Here is a 7,549-nt window from a genome sequence, read left to right as displayed (position 1 = left end):
TCCACGTGTGGTTCAAGGTACACACGGCCGCCGCCCGGGCGGGAATTTACGACGCAATTCGTCAGCCGCTATACTTTAAGGCTCTATTTCTTCCATATACCTATTTGACATACGTAGAGCTAGCGTAACTTACGTCTTAGGCTTTGCAAGAGTAGACCTTCCATACGTGTATAATCAAAAGTACGACTGCAATGACCATGGCGCATTAATCACTGATGGAATATCGCACACATACGGTACTGGTAAATGCTCTATGATTATCCTTAAACACTCATTCGGCAAACGAGTACGCCAGTTATTTGCTAAACCAAGACCGACTGAAATACAGACCTGCACAAAAAACAGGGTCCTATGGGACCTCATGCGCCAACTTTCGTTACCTTTCTCGTCGTTGATGGCGCTCGGTTGACCTGTTCGTCTATCATTTTCATCATCATCAAATCACAATTTAATATAAACAAACTGTACCCAAATTAAAAAAAAAAAGATCTTTGCCCAAGTTATACTTCTAAAATTTTGCCTTTTTGTATTTTAGCGGAGAGTGTTTCTCTTTATATTGTTTTTCTCTCGCTAGAAGACATACCGCGATTCCGCTTTGTGCGGCGGCACTGCAGTTACTCGCTGCACATGCGCAGAACAGGTGCTTGTGCATTACAGCGTGGACAGATAAATAAAGTATAACGACGAAGAAAAATGACAGAACTAATAGACCCTTCTTATTAACAGGTTTACAGTAGCGCCAGGTTACCCGTAGCGTTCGTTCCCTAGCGGCAAAGGCTATGAACTAGAAGGTGCGTGCTGGAGCAGTGCTATCTGTGCAGGTCTGTATTTCAGTCGGTCTTGTGCTAAACAAGCCGCGACTATTCAAATCACTGCAGTGGCAAAAATGATCGCAGAGCCAGCTAGAGTCGCCCGCGGCACGGCGACGGGCCAGCTTCCACATTTTACAAGAACTTGAAAAGCGAAATATATCCGCGTGGGGCTTTGTCACACTGAATTTCATAGGAAATCAAAATAGCTTCGTGTAGCAGCCAGTATACAAGAACGGCAGCTCAGCAGAACAACATTTGATTCGACGCCATGCAAGTGCATTGATAGCATAATTTTTGAATTTCTGGATTATTTTTTTTTGCACAAGTGTGAAAAACAGAAGTCTGTAACGTTTCTCCGCTTTTATTCACACCCCCAATTTCGCTATTCCGTCGTCGTTCACTGGAATACAATGCTTGCGCTACATATGGCAAGAAGGAATAACTGTAGAGTTCAAAAGCTAAATAAAGTAGTCGTTGTTTTACAATTAAGCTTAATTCGGCATCAAAGCTTATTTATTCTCTAACTACCTCCATGGTGGAACAGTTACAGGCGTGCGCGGGGAAGGTAGTTTTTCTTTTTTACAAGTATTGTGTATGGAGAGAAGATACCCACATGTAAACTGACTTATTCGCATTAGAACGAAAAAAAATGTGAAAGAAAAGACTGGAAACACAAAAAAATACGAAAAGGTACAATGGCCGGGTATATTAACAACTGGATTACAATGACACATCTTTGTTTCGCACACGCTCGTTCGCACAGTTTTCCAGCGCCTGCTCTCCGTGCTGACGCACTGCTCAATCCCGTCCTCGCGCACTTCGCACTCCTGTCGTTCTCCGGATCGCACTCTCTCACAGCATGCGATGCGAGCAAGGTCCGAGGTTGCATGCGCGCGTTGAAATCCACGCAGGTGCGCCAAAGCGGTGGACGGGTCGACGCACCACTCAGGGTCCAAGGGGCGGACGGCCGCCGCCCAAGGGAAGGAATTGCTCAGTAATAAAAACACGAACGCTAACAGACTGGAGACTTCTTTCAAACATTTCCGGGCTCTCATAACAGGTTGCATAGAGAAATGTGCTTTTATCGCATTTTCGCGGGCAATAAAATATACTCAAGAAACTAAACTGTGAGAAAGAAACAAGCGCCTAATGAATCGGGCCAACAAACGACTAATCTAGCAGATAGAATGATGCTGACGGTGCGGATATATGAGAAAAAATGTAAGCATCGTATGCAACTAGCTTATAAAGAGGTGGCAAGTCGTGGTACTGAGATGCTTAGCTCAATAATTTTCAACAAACTTGCTTCAAATCCTCATTTCAGGGTGATTGAAATATTCCACTCGATTGAGCACTATTGTATGAAAGCATTTTCGTTGGTATGCTAAAAGTGAGCAAACTATTCGTAGTAGAACACAACATTCACAAAATACAACTTGAACAGGTTTGGGTGTTATAAACAAAACAGCTAGGCGCCTCTCCAGGGCGACGACGCGCTTCGCTGCTGGCACAGAGCCCTACATAGATGAGCAGCAGCAGCAGCGCATCTATGCTGCTGCTGAAAAAGCGATTACTAATAAGCTCGATGGATGACGCGACAATCGCTTAGCCGGCATGACGGCGACAGTTGTATTTTGTTTCAAAGAGGGCGCTCCGTCTTTCGTCCATCCAGTATCGCAAATAAAAATCCTAGGCATGCGGATACAAAGCAATTGCCGTTTAGATCAAACAATCAGGCAGCTAGCAAGTACCACCGCGCAGATCACGCGAATGATAGCAAGAATCTCCAACAGAAGACGAGGCATGTCCGAGGAAGACACATGTAGGCTAGTACAGGCCCTCGTTGTAAGCCAAATTATATATGGCGTCCCCTACCAAATTCCGCTCGAACAGGAAAAAGAACAACTGGAGGCAATCCTGAGGAAAGCCTACAAATGCGCTCTGGGACTACCGGTCAACACCTCGACCGAAAAATTCAATAAACTGGGCATAAACAACACAGTGCAAGAGCACATCGAGGCCCACCTTCTCGCGCAGAAAATAAGACTCATGCAGACGCAAACGGGAAGGAACACGCTAAATATACTGGGCATGAGAGATGCTTGCAGAGAAATAAACAGCACGGGCAGCATACCGAAAGAAATAAGAGAGATCATTAAGGTCAACCCGATTCCGAAAAACATGCATCCGAAAATACACAAGGCCAGAAGAGAGGCAAGATCCGAGGCACACGAAAGAAGCCTCGCAGGGAAAAAAAACATATTGTACGTCGACGCGACCACATACAAAGAACAACGCGGAGCGGTAGCCAGTGTGGTTGATCACCAGCTTAAAGAAGTCAACTGCGCCTCGATCACGAGCAACAACATTCTCGAGGCTGAGGAAGCGGCAATCGCTCTCGCTATCACCCACCAGGGTGAGGAGGCTACCACAAAAATAATTACAGACTCGCAAGAAGCATGCAGAAGGTATAGCAGCGGACGCATATCCACTGTGGCCATCCGCATACTCAAGGCAAGAAAAATCAGCTTTTCGAGATGCTACATAACGTGGACACCAGGCCATGGGACTGTCAAAGGTAACCAACGTGCCGACGCCAATGCCCGAGCATACGCCAACCGGGGGGCGCACAACGACGGGGAACCGGACGCAGTCACTAGACGCTATGGAGCCATCCTTGAACATCAAAGAGCCTTAAGGAGGATCTATCCACCTCCCCACGAAGACCTCAATAGAGAGCAGTCGGTTGCCTGGAGACAGCTACAGACTAACACATACCCCAATCTGAGTCTACTCAGTAAAATCCACCCCACTACTTATGAAAATAAATGCCCACTATGCGGAGAACCCCCTACACTCTACCATGTTACATGGGCCTGTCAAAAAACACAGGTAGCACCAATAAACACCACACCAACACCGGAGCAGTGGGAGGCTGCGCTGTCCTGCTCGACGCCTGACGACCAGCTCAAGCTGATTGACAGAGCGCGCAGGACGGCAAAGGCCACTGGGGCCCTGGACTGAGGGCCCCACCAACGCCGGGAGAATTCCCTTTGTGTAAATAAAGTTTTTCATTCATTCATTCATTTCGTCCATCCAACGGCCACTCGTTCGCTCGGCTCGACGTTCGGTGGCACCGCGCACAGAAAATGCTTCTTTCTTCAAGAAATATTCCATGTAAGTTTTCAAATTCTTTTCATTCAGATTTCATAAAGCGTTTGTGTATATTGGAGCAAAATATTAGCCTCTTAGATTGAGCATTTTTTTAATTACAAGCGTTGTCTTACATTTCATTGTTGCTGCAGGCTGCGTAAGCCATGTGCCAGGGAGATTTGTCTTCTTTTAGCATATTTCTTACGTTGTTAACTTTTCAAAAGTGGTCCTCAAGTGTGTGCGACTTGATGCTGATCATTTTGCAGCTTATTTCAAGTTAAACCATTGCTGTTTTGTAGAGTACTGATTTCCTAAAGTAAACAACTGCGTGGCATCGTAGCCCTAAAAGCCAACTTCGGATATTCACGGCAATGCAGTGGCTGGAACGGCGTATAGCCGTCGCGTGGCTCGGCCGCTTGGGTTCCCTCGGGTGACCTCGGGCGGAGTCGGCGGAGTCCGGGCAAAAGCATATTTTCTCGTGTCTGGTGCGATAAAACGCTAACCGCATGAGTCGCGCGGCAGCACGATGCGCAGTGCGCTGAGGACCGCTAAAGCATTGCCGCTCGACGCTGTCGCCCAGGTTCTGGGTTTTTAGAAAATCGCTCATGATGCTGGAACCAGCTCGCCAGGCAGCCAATCGCAAAAGGCTTTGGGGTACTCACCTTCGTTGTTTCTTTTTTTGTTTTTGTTTTTTTTGCATGCAAAGTTTGTTTCCCTAGTCCGGTATGAGCAAAAATCCTGCAGACGCTCATTTCGTCTGATCCGGGCATATATGAGCGCATCGAGACGGTTTAGTAAAAGCTTGGTAGAGTAGTATTGCAAAACAAAAAAGGCTAGTGGGGCTAGATATTGCTAATTTTCGAAAGTTGTAGAAAAACGCCACTGCTTTCAATCATGTCTGCATCGCAGTATAATAGCACGCCGCTGCGCTGGGACCATTTTCTTCTTTTTTTTTTTTTTTGGGGGGGGGGGGGGGCTCGACGCTTTTCAAGAAATTTCATCAGTGTTGCTGTTTAGTGCAAGAAACTGAATATAGCGTAACTGTACTCATTTGCCAAACGAGGAGGCGCGGCGCTAACAAAGCAAGGCTGAAAACGCGTCTCTGTCGCTGAGGTCCTTCGCTCTGTGCGAGAGAGAGAGAAGGGAGAAAAACACTTTATTTAAAAGCGCAAACTAAGCACTCAACATATCCTTCGCCTGGTTCACCAAGGCAAGCTGGTCTTCCATCTGTGCCGATGACAGCCAGGCACTCCAGGAGGGAGGTGAAGGGAAGGGGATGTAGTGACTGGACTGGGCGGCTGGACAGGAGTAGAAGCAGTGTTCTAGATTGGCATACAGCGCAGGACAGTTGGAACAGGAAGGGTCTGAACGAAGACGGTAATGGAATTGTCGGGAAGGTGTAATAAGAGTGTTCGTTTGAATCCTACGAAGTATCTGTGCTTGAGCAACGTTGAGATGCCGATGGGGGCGGGGCACGTGCCTAAATGACGTTTTTAGTGTGCGGCAGTGTTCCTTAATTGTGAGTTTATAGGCCAACGCATCGTCCCACGTCGGAGGGCTTGACCAAGGGATCACAGGCGCCCGGATGTGAATATCGCGGGCCAGCTGATGAGCCAGCTCATTTCCTGTGATCCCTGCATGGCCAGGGACCCACCGTATCGTGACTGACGATGGAGCCAACGAACGTAAGGCGTGGTGTAATGCTGTTTCTAGGTCCGAAGGAATTAGCCGACGCTGCAGCAACCGAATAGCGCCATTGAGTCAGTGTAAATGGTGTACGAAGAAGTGCGAGGAAGTTCAGAGAAGGACATGATGGCATGAATGATAGGTACAATCTCTAGAGTAGCGATGGGGGGAGGATTGCTGTATGGGCCGCATGTATGAAGGGAAGGGTCCGCCTCCAAAGGGGTGAAGATTACATATGCCGCAGAACCTGTGTCCAATATGGTGGCGTCTGTATATGCTACTGTCTGTGTTGATAAGGGAGGACTGTGGTGAGCTGCCTGAGCTTCCCTGCGACCATTATTCACACAAGGGGCCATATGACGGGGTAGAGGGGCGAAGCGCATGTTGGAGGGAAGGGGTGCAGATGATTCTTCGATAGGCAGGTTGATAGGAGACAGATTTGCTTTCTCTAGGAGCCAGCGACCCTGCAAAGTGCCAGACAGTCGAGCCAGCTGCCTGTCTCTGTGGAGAACGAGTAATGTGGGGAGGGGAAGAAAAAGGCCTGTGTCGTAGAGCCTCTTGTTTGAAGTGTGTTCAGGGAGGTTAAGGGATGCTTTATATAGGCTGTTGAGCGCTGATGCAGCTTTTATAGTTTGCTGTTGTGTGAGTTCAAAATAAGGAAGAGCGTATAAAATTTTGCTTAGTGCTAGTGCGTGTACTAACTGACTGGCTTGTTTTTCTTGCAATCCTGCTTGGCGTTTAACAACACGCCTGACCAGGTGAGTAACGGAGCGGCACGTGCTAATCGCTGAATTGACACTTAATTGATTGGACCTTTCATGAATATTAATGCCTAGAATTCTGCATGAAGAAACCTGTGGGATAGGATGCTTGGCTAAATGAAGAGATATGTGATGATTGACGGATCTCTGATAGCGGGTACGCGATAAGAGGAGGAGCTCGGACTTTTCTGGTGCTGGCTGGAGTCCAGCAGAAGTCAGAAACTGGGATATAATATCGAGGCCTTGTTGAAGTTTTGCCTCGACCTCCCCTGGGGAGCCTTGTGTGCACCACAGCGTGAGGTCATCAGCATAAAATATGTGAGACAAGTTTGGAATTTTTTGAAGTTGGCGTGAAAGTGGGGCCATACCAAGATTAAAGAGGGTGGGGGAAAGAACAGCGCCTTGAGGGGTGCCACGGGTCAGAGCAAAGGGAAGGGAATTCTCGCCTGCTATGCGGAAACATGCAGTGCGATCTTTGAGGAAGTTGCGTATGTATGAGTAGAGAGTGGACCCACACTCAGTTTCTTGAACACAGCGAAGTATATGATCGTGGGAGATATTATCGAATGCTTTTCGCACATCTACTGTGACTAGGGCATGGACTTGGGAGGAGGGCGGTGAAAGGAAGGCATGCTGGAGAAGCAAAAAGAGATCTTGAGTAGACACGTGGGGGCGGAAGCCAATCAGGTTTTGTGGGAGAAACGATGTGGTTTCCAGATGACATTGAAATTGGTCCAACACCATCCGTTCCATTGTCTTGCCCACACAAGAAGTAAGCGAAATGGGACGGAGGTTTTGCAGTGCCGGCGGCTTGCCAGATTTTGGGATCATGACAATGGTGGAGGAACGCCATTCCTGGGGGAAAGTTCCCTCTGACCAATGTGTATTGATGAAGGAAAGTAGTTGCTCCTTGTCGTGCTCAGGAAGGTTCCGGAGTAATGTGTAAGTGATTTCATCATCTCCCGGGGAAGATGTTTTGGAGTTTCTCGCGAGAGCCCAGTCCAGATCTGCCAGCGTGAATTCCTCGTCGAGGTCTGGGTTATCTGGCCCTGAGTACGAGGGGTACGAGCATAGCAGTGGTGGGGGTATATAAAGATCATGCAGTGTTTTAGTAAGCTGTGTTGGGCCTTGTATGGT

At 47.8% G+C, this 7,549-nt stretch overlaps 1 pseudogene; it reads right to left on the bottom strand.

Annotated features, from left to right (window-relative positions):
- Positions 1 to 5,138: 5,138 nt before the first annotated feature.
- On the bottom strand, positions 5,139 to 7,243 carry LOC146207018 (uncharacterized; annotated as a pseudogene).
- Positions 7,244 to 7,549: the final 306 nt, after the last annotated feature.

Source organism: Amblyomma maculatum, chromosome 1 (assembly GCF_055883805.1).
Source record: "Amblyomma maculatum isolate TAMU_Amacu chromosome 1, ASM5588380v1, whole genome shotgun sequence".
NCBI lineage: Eukaryota > Metazoa > Arthropoda > Arachnida > Ixodida > Ixodidae > Amblyomma > Amblyomma maculatum.
The sequence above is the reverse complement of the archived record's forward strand: the minus strand, read 5'-3'. Positions and strand labels throughout refer to the sequence as shown.